This window comes from Xenopus tropicalis, chromosome 4 (genome assembly GCF_000004195.4).
Source record: "Xenopus tropicalis strain Nigerian chromosome 4, UCB_Xtro_10.0, whole genome shotgun sequence".
Classification (NCBI taxonomy): domain Eukaryota; kingdom Metazoa; phylum Chordata; class Amphibia; order Anura; family Pipidae; genus Xenopus; species Xenopus tropicalis.
This window is the reverse complement of record NC_030680.2, coordinates 150,172,173-150,187,163: the sequence shown is the minus strand read 5'-3', so window position 1 is coordinate 150,187,163 and position 14,991 is coordinate 150,172,173. Positions and strand designations below refer to the sequence as shown.

Below are 14,991 nucleotides of genomic sequence, written 5' to 3'. Positions count from 1 at the left end.
ATTCATCAAAGATTGGGGTGAATTATGAATAATATACGGTGCAGGTTTCCCTTTAAAAATGGCCCCTTTATTGGAGCTCCCTATAGATCCTCTCAGGTCCCTGTCTGGGTTTCCAATGAGGGGTGGGCGTGTCCTAACGGTCCCTGCCAGAAGCACAGTAGGAGGGGGAGAGCCAATCACAGCCCTGCAGTCACTCAAGCATAGCCTAGCTGCTGATTGGTTCCTATCCTACGGTGCCGCCGCCCCCCCCTGCACAGCCTGGGAAAGGAGGCAGCAGGAAGTGGGACAGATGGGCGGGGCTAGTGGGGTTTTTGGAGATATTTTCAACAAATCAGCACAAAACACTCCTTTTTAAAGCCTATTCCTTCCTTTAGATGAGTACAATTCATTGGCACAATATTGTTTTTGACATAATATGTCCCCTTAAAAATCAGGGGGCAGATTAAAAACCAAGCGTTGGCCCTGCCCCAATTACCTTAGTGACCAGGGAACAGTTTGAAAGAGAATAGGGGAGGGGCTGAATAGAAAGATAAGGAATAAAAAGTAACAATAACAATAAAACTGGAGCCTCACAGAGCAATAGGGTTTGGCTGCCGGGGTCAGTGACCCCCATTTGAAAGCTGCAAGAAGAAAAAAGCAAATAGATGAAAAACTATAACAAATAAATAATGAAGACCAATTGAAAAGTTGCTTAGAATAGGCCATTCTATAACATACTAAAAGTTAACTTACAGGCGATCCTCCTCTTTAAAACAGACCCCCCCCCCATCAATATTTTCTAAACATTTATAGGAAAATAACGTATTACCAAGGGTATATTTTCCCCCAAGTGATTGTATAACAATGTTATTTAGAATCAGGGAACATATGGTATGGAATAAGCTTCCTTTAATAAATAAATATGGGTTTTTTAATTTTCATTATTTTAGGATGAATCCATGGACGACATAAGGCAGCTGTGTGACCCGGGGGCTCCGGAGCCCCCCCCAATGGGAAAATCCTATTTATATTTTACAGACTCCCCCAAATGGAGCTTATGTAACGCTCTCAGGCTGCTGTTTGTGTTTTGTGCAGAACGTTATGGGGCCTTGGCCAAGCCTGACGGGCACCATTGTTCTGCACGGAGGAACAAGCAGCTGCAGGGCAGGGGCAAGTAGGGGGGTCAGAGGAATGCTCGGAATATCCTTCCAATCATACAGAGTAACACAAAAGAGAAAAATTTTCCGCAGTGATCTTACCAGCATTTCTGGGGTTAATGCAGTGTTCTGAATGTAATGCGTATAGTCTAATGATTATACTGGAGTGTGTGGGGTTAATGTGCTTTGGATCCAAATTTTTAGAATGATCTAACTGTGGGGTTAATGTAGTGCTTTGAATACATTTTCTGTAATGATCTTACTGCCATGTATGGGGTTAATTTACTAGTTTCTGCATTGATTCTTCACATCTGGGATTAATACAATGTTCTCTCTGCACGTTCTGCACCAAGCTTACTGGTATTTCTGGGGTTAATCCAGTTTCTATAATGATTTTACTAGTATGTCTGGTATTATTGCTAATTCAGTTTCTGAATTGATTTTACTGGCATGTCTGGGGTTAATGTCTTACCCTGATTCCATTTTCTATAGTGATCAATAGTGGGGTTAATGTATTGCTTTGAATCCAGTTTCTATAGGGATCTTACTGGTATGTCTACAGTTAATGTAATGTCCTGCATCTAATTTCTATAGTCATCTTGCTGGCATGTCTGGGGTTAATGTATTACCCTGAATCCATTTTCTATAGTGATCAATAGTGATCTATAGTGGGGTTAATGTATTGCTTTGAATCCAGTTTCTATAGGAATCTTACTGGTATGTCTACAGTTAATGTAATGCCCTGCATCTAATTTCTATAGTCATCTTGCTGGCATGTCTGGGGTTAATGTATTACCCTGAATCCATTTTCTATAGTGATCAATAGTGATCTATAGTGGGGTTAATGTATTGCTTTGAATCCAGTTTCTATAGGGATCTTACTGGTATGTCTACAGTTAATGTAATGCCCTGAATCTAATTTCTATAGTCATCTTGCTGGCATGTCTGGGGTTAATGTATTACCCTGAATCCATTTTCTATAGTGATCAATAGTGATCTATAGTGGGGTTAATGTATTGCTTTGAATCCAGTTTCTATAGGGATCTTACTGGTATGTCTACAGTTAATGTAATGCCCTGAATCTAATTTCTATAGTCATCTTGCTGGCATGTCTGGGGTTAATGTATTACCCTGAATCCATTTTCTATAGTGATCTATAGTGGGGTTAATGTATTGCTTTGAATCCAGTTTCTATAGGGATCTTACTGGTATGTGTGGGATGAATGCAAAGTCTGAATCTAGTTTCTGCGTTGATCTTTTACATCTGGGATTAATGCAATGCCCATTATCCATTTTCTGCCATGATTTTACTGGCATTTGTGGGGTTAATGCAATGCTTTGAATCCAATTTCTATAGTGATCTTACTGGCATGGCTGGGGTTAATATAGTGCTTTGATTCCAGTTTCTATATTGATGTTTCTGGCGTTGGATTATTGCAATCCTCTGGATCCAATTTCTGAATTGATCTTAATGACACGCCTGGGGTTAATGTAGTGCTTTAGTGCAACTTCTATGGTGAAACCCGGGACTTTGTCTAACGTTCTACTTACCAAGGTCTGCACATTGCGCTGTAAGATATATTCATTGTTTCTAAAAACCTGATATCTCTCCCCCCCAGAACCCCCCTGGGAAGGTTTGCCTGCACAGCGTTCCCCCGACGGTATTCACATTAAGTAGCAAATAAATCAACTTGCCTGGGAATGTGTGCAGGGAATGGTAATGGGTCTGTATGGAACCCCCTGCTTCTTACATTGCATGAAGTTGGCCACGGCCAATGGATTTGGAGACAAACGCACGGCCTATTGATGTTGTATCTGTGCGGGGGGAATGGACCTTCCATGAATCTCATCTCTGAGCCTATCATTATCTCAAATGCAACATTCACGTTCTGAAGGGTTCCGCTTGTACAAGGAATTCTAAATACTATAAAGGCTGAATGGCTCTCGATGGGGGGAACATTAGGAACCACTGAGCTACCCAAGTGCCAGTGAGTAGAGATATAATGCGACAATGTCAGATTTGGATATTGAAACCGACAGTAATAGGTTTGGAACACATTGGTCTTAACTGAATCTTTCCTTGAGTATCAGGAGGAGTCGGCTCAGGTCTATTGAGGATGAAGCCGAATGGACTTTATGTGGATCTCAGTGTAAGACCAACCCCTGTTCCTAAGGGTTCTGCTTGTACCATGAGAATCACAAATACCATAAACAGAGAATGGCTCTTATTATGGGATACATTATCAACCAATGAACTGTCCAAGGGCCAACAAAGTAGAGGTATAAAGTGACTGGATGTTGGGTTCAGATACTGAAAGCCGCACAGTAAGTTCCAAGCACATTGGCCCCCATTCAGTTCCTTCGTTAGTGGAGGAGGGAGGAGCCGGCACCGATGTAGCTGAAGGGGTAGTTGGACCAAGGGTTCATTTATGTAAGAAGTAGACTATGAAAACATGATGGCGCTCGCCATATTGAATGTGCCCATTGTTGCAGGTAGGGTTACCACCCTTTTCCCCTTGTAATAACGGCCTTTGGGTCTGGGGAGTAGGTAGGGGCGTATCATGGGGCAATAATGTCACATGATCAACTTTCGCCATATTGAATGTGCCCATTGTTGCAGGTAGGGTTGCCACCCTTTTCCCCTTGTAATACCGGCCTTTGGGTCTGGGGAGTAGGTAGGGGCGTAGCAAGGGGCAATAATGTCACAGGGCGGGGAAATGGGTGGGGTATATGTGGGTCTGTTATCCTTAATTGGTATTTCTTCATCATTGCTGCAATCAAGTGCTTATTATCCGTGTGGCCCCCTGAGTTGGGCCCCATCCTACAGCTGCCCCCTATGGCTCCCCCCCCCCGAGCGTCTCTGCCCGTCTCCATGGCAGCACGGCTGGGGATTACAATCTCATTTTTACCAGTTGTGACCAATTTCTTCTTCCCACCTGTCTAATTTTGCAGAAAATAGCTAATCTCGCCCGACAGTCTCTTGGAAGAGGTCGATAGGGAAGTGGCACTGAATGATATTCATAGATCCTTCTAACTGGCAAATTGAAAAAGCCCACCTCATCAGAAAAATGGCCGCGCTTCATCATGTTTCAATATCTCTCCGAGCACAATTTATACACTCGGAGGGTTCCTTCTCCCGCCGCTGCCATACATTCTGATTACTGTCTGCGCTCACAAGGCAGCAGCGTCTGTCCCTCGGCCGCGGCTCCGAGAGGTGTCGAGTGTTTTTGAGAAAAAGTCTTAGAAAAAAAATCTATTTTATTGTTTTTGCAATGAACACACAATAGGGAGCTAACAATACACAAAGGCATACTATGTCATATATTGGACCCCTTATCCGGAAACCCATTATCCAGATCTGGATCCGAATTACAGAAAGGCCATCTCCCATAGACTCCATTGTAATCAAATAATTCACATTTTTAAAAATGATTTCCTTTTCTCTGTAATAATAAAACAGTACCTGTACTTGATCCCAACTAAGATATAATTACCCCTTATTGGGGCAGAACAGCCCTATTGGGTTTATTTAATGGTTAAATGATTCCCTTTTCTCTGTAATAATAAAACAGTACCTGTACTTGATCCCAACTAAGATATAATTACCCCTTATTGGGGCAGAACAGCCCTATTGGGTTTATTTAATGGTTAAATGATTCCCTTTTCTCTGTAATAATAAAACAGTACCTGTACTTGATCCCAACTAAGATATAATTACCCCTTATTGGGGCAGAACAGCCCTATTGGGTTTAATTCATGGTTAAATTATTCCCTTTTCTCTGTAATAATAAAACAGTACCTGTACTTGATCCCAACTAAGATATAATTACCCCTTATTGGGGCAGAACAGCCCTATTGGGTTTATTTAATGGTTAAATTATTCCCTTTTCTCTGTAATAATAAAACAGTACCTGTACTTGATCCCAACTAAGATATAATTACCCCTTATTGGGGCAGAACAGCCCTATTGGGTTTATTTAATGGTTAAATGATTCCCTTTTCTCTGTAATAATAAAACAGTACCTGTACTTGATCCCAACTAAGATATAATTACCCCTTATTGGGGGCAGAACAGCCCTATTGGGTTTATTTAATAGTTAAATGATTCCCTTTTCTCTGTAATAATAAAACAGTACCTGTACTTGATCCCAACTAAGATATAATTACCCCTTATTGGGGCAGAACAGCCCTATTGGGTTTATTTAATAGTTAAATGATTCCCTTTTCTCTGTAATAATAAAACAGTACCTGTACTTGATCCCAACTAAGATATAATTACCCCTTATTGGAGCCAAAACAATCCTGTTGAGTTTAATTACTGTTTAAATAATTTTATTAGCAGACGTAAGGTAGGAGATCCGAATTACAGACAGACCCCTTATCCGGAAAACCCCAAGTCTGTACTATACCCTTTTGTTAATTTATGCAGATGTCATTAAAAAAAAACTTTATTTTTATGCCATGAATAGCCTGTAAAATATATTCATATACTCTTATTAATGGTACTTAGTGATCGATTATAATGGTGCCTGTGGGGTAATGTAAAGGGAAAGTGCACAGTTGGCTAGAGGTTTAGTAGTCTATACCAAGATGGGTACTTGCTGGTCAGCTGGCTGAAGGCAAACATTCAACTGGATGCTGACCACCACAGAGGAGAATATGCCACATTACCCAAAAATGCTATCTCGTTACCAAAGTTAGTGGCTGACTGGGAGACTGGGAGCTAGCAGCAACAGACCTGGTCCTAATGGCTCCAGAGAATGGGTAAACCATAAAAAAATCAAGCTAGCGCAGGAAAGTTTATTACAGAGGGTAAGTGTAGTATAAGTGAAGTCCTGGTGGTCTTGACAAGGGAGTTTCAGAGGATAGGTGAAGCATATGAGAGGTTCTGGTGGCCCAGGCCAGAAAGTTCCAGAGGATGTGTTAAGCATATGAGAGGTTCTGGTGGCCCAAGCCAGGAAGTTCCAGAGGATGTGTGAAGCATATGAGAAGTCCTGCTGACCCAGGCTAGGAAGTTCTAGAGGATGTATGAAGCATATGAGAGGTTCTGGTGGCCCAGGCCAGGAAGTTCCAGAGGATAGGGGAAGCATATGAGAAGTCCTGGTGACCCAGGCCAGAAAGTTCCAGAGGATGTGTGACGCATATGAGAGGTTCTGGTGGCCTAGGCAAGGGAATTCCAAAGAATGGGTGAAGCATGTGAGAAGTTCTGGTGGCTCAGGCAAGGGAATTCCAAAGGATGTGTAAAGCATGAGGGGAGGGACTTCTAGAGGACTGGTGAAACAAATGAGAAGACCTGGAGGCCCAGGCAAGGGAATTCCAGAAGATGTGTAAAGTATAAGGGAAGCCCTGGTGGCCCAGCCAAGGGAGTTCCAGAGGATAGGTGAAGTACCTGAGGTGGTGGCCCAGGCAAGGGATTACCAGAGGACTAGTAAAGCATGTGAGAAGTGCTGGTGGACCAGGGACAATAGTTACTGAGTATGGGTTCCAGGGTCCTGAGGTGGGAAGATTTGGTGAGGAAGTAGGAGAGGAGGTGGCTGTGTGTAAGGGATAAACCAGGAGATGTACAGTATTTGGTTATTACTATTATTACTACGGGGCAGGGACCTCCATCCTCTTGTGTCCTCGACTCTTAACTTATTGCAACTATATCTTTTATTTATCTGTATTTATTGTTATACTGTGTATTTATCTATTATTATCTTATTAACCCCCTGTTTGTATTAATGTATTCTACTGTACAGCGCTGCGTACATAAGTAGCACTTTATAAATAAAGTTATACATACATACATACATACATACATAAATACATACATACATGCATTACTATAGGGAATCTAGGGGCACAGAGGTGCATAAGTCTAGGTGGAAGAGTCACAATGGAATTGACCGCTCAGTATGCCCAGCAAATCCCATTAAGAAGCGCATTGCACTAATCTGTGTTGATTAATTAAGGTCGGAAACATGGATTTTGGGTTTAAGGAAGAGGATGATGATCTTTCTAATTGGAAAGCAGCAGGAACGTGTGTGTATATTGGGGTGTAGGTGAATGAGCCCCTAAGGAATGAGCGTGATCATCCGGACGGATAGGAATGCTGGCAGCCGTAGGTACATTATATCCATGATAAGTAGAAATAAAGGAAGAAATAGCGGCCAATCAGACCCTAACACAGCAACAGGCGCTACTAATTGCACCGACACTGGAATTCTGGGAAAGGGCCCGCACTTTGCCCACTGCACATTGTACATAAATGAGCCCTGACCAGTAACACGGGGCCCCGGGGAGGGTTAATGTCAGTTTATTTTACAGCAGCGAGAGGCCAATTATTGAGCAGGAACATTCCGCTGATATTCCGGCCCAGAAACAGATAACGTGAATCTTTCCCTCCCGCGGGGGCTGAAGGTTAACGGGATCCAGACTGAGCCGCCAAACCTGTCAGGATTTCTTTTAGGCTGGAAATGTTACTGTGACAGTAATAATAGCCTCATCCTCTAGGGGCCCAATATCCCCATGTATCCAGGGGCCCAATATCCCCATGTATCCAGGGGCCCGATAACCCAGCGTATCCAGGGGCCCCATAACCCAGCGTATCCAGGGGCCCCATAACCCAGCGTATCCAGGGGCCCAATATCCCCGTGTATCCAGGGGCCCGATAACCCAGCTTATCCAGGGGCCCGATAACCCAGCGTATCCGGGGACCCAATATCCCCATGTATCCGGGGGCCCAATATCCCCGTGTATCTAGGGACCTAAATCCCTCTGTATCCATGGGCCCAATATCCTCGCGTATCCAGGGGCCCAATATCCCCGCGTGTCCAGGGACCCAATATCCCCGCGTATCCAGGGACCCAATATCCCCGCGTATCCAGGGGCCCAATATCCCCGCGTATCCAGGGGCCCAATATCCCCGTGTATCCAGGGACCCAATATCCCCGCGTATCCAGGGACCCAATATCCCCGCGTATCCAGGGGCCCAATATCCCCGCGTATCCAGGGACCCAATATCCCCGCGTATCCAGGGGCCCAATATCCCCGCGTATCCAGGGACCCAATATCCCCGCGTATCCAGGGACCCAATATCCCCGCGTATCCAGGGGCCCAATATCCCCGCGTATCCAGGGGCCCAATATCTCTGCGTATCCAGGGGCCCAATATCCCCGCGTATCCAGGGGCCCAATATCTCCGCGTATCCAGGGGCCCAATATCCCCGCGTATCCAGGGGCCCAATATCCCCGCGTATCCAGGGGCCCAATATCCCCGTGTATCTAGGGACCTAAATCCCTCTGTATCCAGGGACCCAATTGGCACCTTTTGTGGATACTAACTTTGGGCAGGGGGGCGGGGCATGACGTCATTGGTTGGGACAGTGACATAACTTGGGCAGGGCTAAAAAACTGGACAGGTGGCAGGCCTAGACTCAATATCCCTGTACAGTATATCCAGGAACCCATATCCCCTTGTAGGGCAGCAAGGTGACTCAGTGAGCAGCATTTCTGCGTGAGTTCAATCCCAGCCAGGGCACTATCTGCAAGGAGTCTGTATGTTCTACCTGTGTCTGCGTGGGTTCCTCTGGGTACCCTGCTTTCCCCCCACACCCCAAAAACATATTTGGCTTCTGATTAAATTGACCATACTGAATGTGAGGGGCCTTAGACTGTAAGCTCCTGTGGGGCACGGATTCATATGAATGATGTATAATCTCTGTAAAGTGCTGCAGAATTGTGCCAGTGTTATATAAATAACAATAAATAAAAATATCCAGGGACCCAATAGCCCCGAGATAAACATCACTTGGCAACAACCCACCGAGAGACGTCTCGTGTCAGACTCCGATATACTGGAGAGACAGCCCCTGAGGAAATGCAGCTTGTCTGCCCCGGACTAGAGAAAGGAAACAGGAATTACATTAGACATTCCCCAACTGCCAGTAAGTACATTTACTAAAGGGGGGGCTGCTGTGATGTTCCCGGGGTGGCAGGGAAGTAATTGCTTTACCTTCTTATGTTCCGGGAACCATAGCAATGGGCGCAAGCTGTCTGCCCGAAACTGCGCTGTTAGGCAAATTTAATTCAAGGATAACGAAGGGGCGAATAGGAACCAAAATGTATAATGAATGTATATTGGGCCGAAGTTACAATCATATTTTGGGTGGACTTCCCCTTTAATATCATTGGTAAGGGGTTGTCCACTTTTAAGTTAACATTTAGTATGATGTGGAGAGTAATATTCTGAGACAATTTGCAATTGGTCTTCATTTTTTATTATTTGTATCTGCAGCTTGGAGTTTCAGCAGCTACTTGGTTACTAGGATCCAAATTACCTTAGCAACCAGGGAGTGGTTTGAATGAGAGACTGGAATATGAATAGGGGAGGGACTGAATAGAAAGAAAAAGTAACAATAAAACTAGAGCCTCACAGAGCAATAGGTTTGGCTGCCGGGGTCAGTGACCCCCATTAGAAGGTTGCAGAGACAGAAGAAGGCAAATAATTCAAAAACTATAAAAAATAAATAATGAAGACCAATTGAAAAGTTGCTGAAAATATGCCTTTCTGGTTATACAACAATAATACACACTGTTACCGGCAACAATAACAATAGAAATAATATTTTATTCAGTGAGACGGAACCGGCAGAAGAACCCAATGGGGCACAGGGGTATAACCCTTTGTTTCCCAGAACCCTGTGGGCAATCCAGCAGCAGCAGCACAAAGGAATCTGTTTATTTTCAGCGGCCGGTTGGTTGTCGGCGCCGGTGCCAGGGATGCGGGGAGTTGTTTTCGTGCCCAGTTGCTCCCTACTTTCAACTGACTCTTTGCGGCTTTCAAATGGGGGTCACTGACCCCGGCAGCCAAACCCTATTGCTCTGTGAGGCTCCAGTTTTATTGTTATTGTTACTTTTTATTCCTTATCTTTCTCTTCAGCCCCTCTCCTATTTATATTTCCGTTTTTCATTTAAACCACTGGCTGGTTGCTAGGGTATTTTGGTCCCTAGCAACCAGAGAGCTGCTGAACAAAAAGCCATATAATTCGAAAACTGAAAATAGAAAATGAAGAGCAACTGCAAATTGTCTCAGAATATCACCACATTCTAAATATTGTTATTATTATTATATTTTATATATTAATATATGATATTTTTGTGTGTAGAAAGAGGGGCAAATTAGTAAGGGAGGGGTTAGAATGTGTTGATGGCACCGCTGCTCGTTTTATTCTTAACTCTCTCGTTATTATTGTCTGGAGCCAAAAAGCTTTTTTAATGCAGCATTATGAGTGTTACTGCCCGCTCTGCCCGCTTCCCACAGACATATAGATCGCTGGCACTTGGGAATAATCATTACTTTTTCATATTATAGCAAAGACCTACATTTTCATACAGAATAAATTCTCTTTGTATCATTTTTGAGCAGTAACCTGCCCCCCAAACAGGGTGCCACAGCCCTGTACCTACCCCCTGCCCCCATGGCAGCCAGACTGAGCCCTGTACCTACCCCCTGCCCCCCAAACAGCGTGCCACAGCCCTGTACCCACCCCCTGCCCCCCAAACAGCGTGCCACAGCCCTGTACCCACCCCCTGCCCCCCAAACAGCGTGCCACAGCCCTGTACCTACCCCCTGCCCCCCAAACAGGATGCCACAGCCCTGTACCAACCCCCTGCCCCCATGGCAGCCAGACTGAGCCCTGTACCTACCCCCTGCCCCCATGGCAGACAGACGGAGCCCTGTACCTACCCCCTGCCCCCATTACAGACAGACAGAGCCTGTACCCACCCTCTGCCCCCATCACAGACAGACAGAGCCCTGTACCTACCCCCTGCCCCCATTACAGACAGACGGAGCCCTGTACCTACCCCCTGCCCCCATTACAGACAGACGGAGCCCTGTACCTACCCCCTGCCCCCATTACAGACAGACAGAGCCTGTACCTACCCCCTGCCCCCATTACAGACAGACAGAGCCTTGTACCTACCCCCTGCCCCCATCACAGACAGACAGAGCCCTGTACCTACCCCCTGCCCCCATCACAGACAGACAGAGCCCTGTACCTACCCCCTGCCCCCATCACAGACAGACAGAGCCTGTACCTACCCCCTGCCCCCATCACAGACAGACAGAGCCCTGTACCTACCCCCTGCCCCCATTACAGACAGACGGAGCCCTGTACCTACCCCCTGCCCCCATTACAGACAGACAGAGCCTTGTACCTACCCCCTGCCCCCATCACAGACAGACAGAGCCCTGTACCTACCCCCTGCCCCCATCACAGACAGACAGAGCCCTGTACCTACCCCCTGCCCCCATCACAGACAGACAGAGCCTGTACCTACCCCCTGCCCCCATCACAGACAGACAGAGCCTTGTACCTACCCCCTGCCCCCATCACAGACATAGTAACATAGTAAGTTGGGTTGAAAAAAGACATACGTCCATCAAGTTCAACCATAATGCCTATATATAACCTGCCTAACTACTAGTTGATCCAGAGGAAGGCAAAAAACCCCATCTGAAGCCTCTCTAATTTGCCCCAGAGGGGAAAAAATTCCTTCCTGACTCCAAGATGGCAATCGGACCTGTCCCTGGATCAACTAGTACTAAGAGCTATCTCCCATAACCCTGTATTCCCTCACTTGTACTGAGAGCTATCTCCCATACCCCTGTATTCCCTCACTTGTACTGAGAGCTATCTCCCATACCCCTGTATTCCCTCACTTGTACTGAGAGCTATCTCCCATACCCCTGTATTCCCTCACTTGTACTGAGAGCTATCTCCCATACCCCTGTATTCCCTCACTTGTACTGAGAGCTATCTCCCATACCCCTGTATTCCCTCACTTGTACTGAGAGCTATCTCCCATAACCCTGTATTCCCTCACTTGTACTGAGAGCTATCCCCCCTACCCCTGTATTCCCTCACTTGTACTGAGAGCTATCCCCCCTACCCCTGTATTCCCTCACTTGTACTGAGAGCTATCTCCCCTACCCCTGTATTCCCTCACTTGTACTGAGAGCTATCTCCCCTACCCCTGTATTCCCTCACTTGTACTGAGAGCTATCCCCCTACCCCTGTATTCCCTCACTTGTACTGAGAGCTATCCCCCTACCCCTGTATTCCCTCACTTGTACTGAGAGCTATCCCCCCTACCCCTGTATTCCCTCACTTGTACTGAGAGCTATCCCCCTACCCCTGTATTCCCTCACTTGTACTGAGAGCTATCCCCCCTACCCCTGTATTCCCTCACTTGTACTGAGAGCTATCTCCCCTACCCCTGTATTCCCTCACTTGTACTGAGAGCTAACCCCCTACCCCTGTATTCCCTCACTTGTACTGAGAGCTATCCCCCTACCCCTGTATTCCCTCACTTGTACTGAGAGCTATCCCCCCTACCCCTGTATTCCCTCACTTGTACTGAGAGCTATCTCCCCTACCCCTGTATTCCCTCACTTGTACTGAGAGCTATCTCCCCTACCCCTGTATTCCCTCACTTGTACTGAGAGCTATCTCCCCTACCCCTGTATTCCCTCACTTGTACTGAGAGCTATCTCCCCTACCCCTGTATTCCCTCACTTGTACTGAGAGCTATCTCCCCTACCCCTGTATTCCCTCACTTGTACTGAGAGCTATCTCCCCTACCCCTGTATTCCCTCACTTGTACTGAGAGCTATCTCCCCTACCCCTGTATTCCCTCACTTGTACTGAGAGCTATCTCCCCTACCCCTGTATTCCCTCACTTGTACTGAGAGCTATCTCCCCTACCCCTGTATTCCCTCACTTGTACTGAGAGCTATCCCCCCTACCCCTGTATTCCCTCACTTGTACTGAGAGCTATCTCCCCTACCCCTGTATTCCCTCACTTGTACTGAGAGCTATCCCCCTACCCCTGTATTCCCTCACTTGTACTGAGAGCTATCCCCCTACCCCTGTATTCCCTCACTTGTACTGAGAGCTATCTCCCCTACCCCTGTATTTCCTCACTTGTACTGAGAGCTATCTCCCATACCCCTGTATTCCCTCACTTGTACTGAGAGCTATCTCCCCTACCCCTGTATTCCCTCACTTGTACTGAGAGCTATCTCCCCTACCCCTGTATTCCCTCACTTGTACTGAGAGCTATCCCCCCTACCCCTGTATTCCCTCACTTGTACTGAGAGCTATCTCCCCTACCCCTGTATTCCCTCACTTGTACTGAGAGCTATCCCCCCTACCCCTGTATTCCCTCACTTGTACTGAGAGCTATCCCCCTACCCCTGTATTCCCTCACTTGTACTGAGAGCTATCCCCCCTACCCCTGTATTCCCTCACTTGTACTGAGAGCTATCCCCCATACCCCTGTATTCCCTCCCTTGTACTGAGAGCTATCTCCCATACCCCTGTATTCCCTCACTTGTACTGAGAGCTATCCCCCATACCCCTGTATTCCCTCACTTGTACTGAGAGCTATCTCCCCTACCCCTGTATTCCCTCACTTGTACTGAGAGCTATCCCCCCTACCCCTGTATTCCCTCACTTGTACTGAGAGCTATCTCCCATACCCCTGTATTCCCTCACTTGTACTGAGAGCTATCTCCCCTACCCCTGAATTCCCTCACTTGTACTGAGAGCTATCCCCCTACCCCTGTATTCCCTCACTTGTACTGAGAGCTATCTCCCATACCCCTGTATTCCCTCACTTGTACTGAGAGCTATCTCCCCTACCCCTGAATTCCCTCACTTGTACTGAGAGCTATCCCCCCTACCCCTGTATTCCCTCACTTGTACTGAGAGCTATCCCCCCTACCCCTGTATTCCCTCACTTGTACTGAGAGCTATCCCCCCTACCCCTGTATTCCCTCACTTGTACTGAGAGCTATCCCCCCTACCCCTGTATTCCCTCACTTGTACTGAGAGCTATCCCCCCATACCCCTGTATTCCCTCACTTGTACTGAGAGCTATCTCCCCTACCCCTGTATTCCCTCACTTGTACTGAGAGCTATCTCCCATACCCCTGTATTCCCTCACTTGTACTGAGAGCTATCCCCCCTACCCCTGTATTCCCTCACTTGTACTGAGAGCTATCTCCCCTACCCCTGTATTCCCTCACTTGTACTGAGAGCTATCTCCCATAACCCTGTATTCCCTCACTTGTACTGAGAGCTATCTCCCATACCCCTGTATTCCCTCACTTGTACTGAGAGCTATCCCCCCTACCCCTGTATTCCCTCACTTGTACTGAGAGCTATCCCCCCTACCCCTGTATTCCCTCACTTGTACTGAGAGCTATCTCCCTACCCCTGTATTCCCTCACTTGTACTGAGAGCTATCTCCCATAACCCTGTATTCCCTCACTTGTACTGAGAGCTATCCCCCCTACCCCTGTATTCCCTCACTTGTACTGAGAGCTATCCCCCCTACCCCTGTATTCCCTCACTTGTACTGAGAGCTATCTCCCTACCCCTGTATTCCCTCACTTGTACTGAGAGCTATCTCCCATAACCCTGTATTCCCTCACTTGTACTGAGAGCTATCCCCCCTACCCCTGTATTCCCTCACTTGTACTGAGAGCTATCCCCCCTACCCCTGTATTCCCTCACTTGTACTGAGAGCTATCCCCCCTACCCCTGTATTCCCTCACTTGTACTGAGAGCTATACCCCCTACCCCTGTATTCCCTCACTTGTACTGAGAGCTATCCCCCTACCCCTGTATTCCCTCACTTGTACTGAGAGCTATCTCCCCTACCCCTGTATTCCCTCACTTGTACTGAGAGCTATCCCCCCTACCCCTGTATTCCCTCACTTGTACTGAGAGCTATCTCCTATACCCCTGTATTCCCTCACTTGTACTGAGAGCTATCCCCCATACCCCTGTATTCCCTCACTT

At 46.7% G+C, this 14,991-nt stretch overlaps 1 protein-coding gene across 2 annotated transcripts in view; it reads left to right on the top strand.

The window, feature by feature from the left end:
- Positions 1-14,991, top strand: part of cacna2d3 (calcium channel, voltage-dependent, alpha 2/delta subunit 3) — a 499,906-nt gene that overhangs the window by 172,323 nt on the left and 312,592 nt on the right. The gene's annotated exons all lie outside the window — the stretch shown is intronic.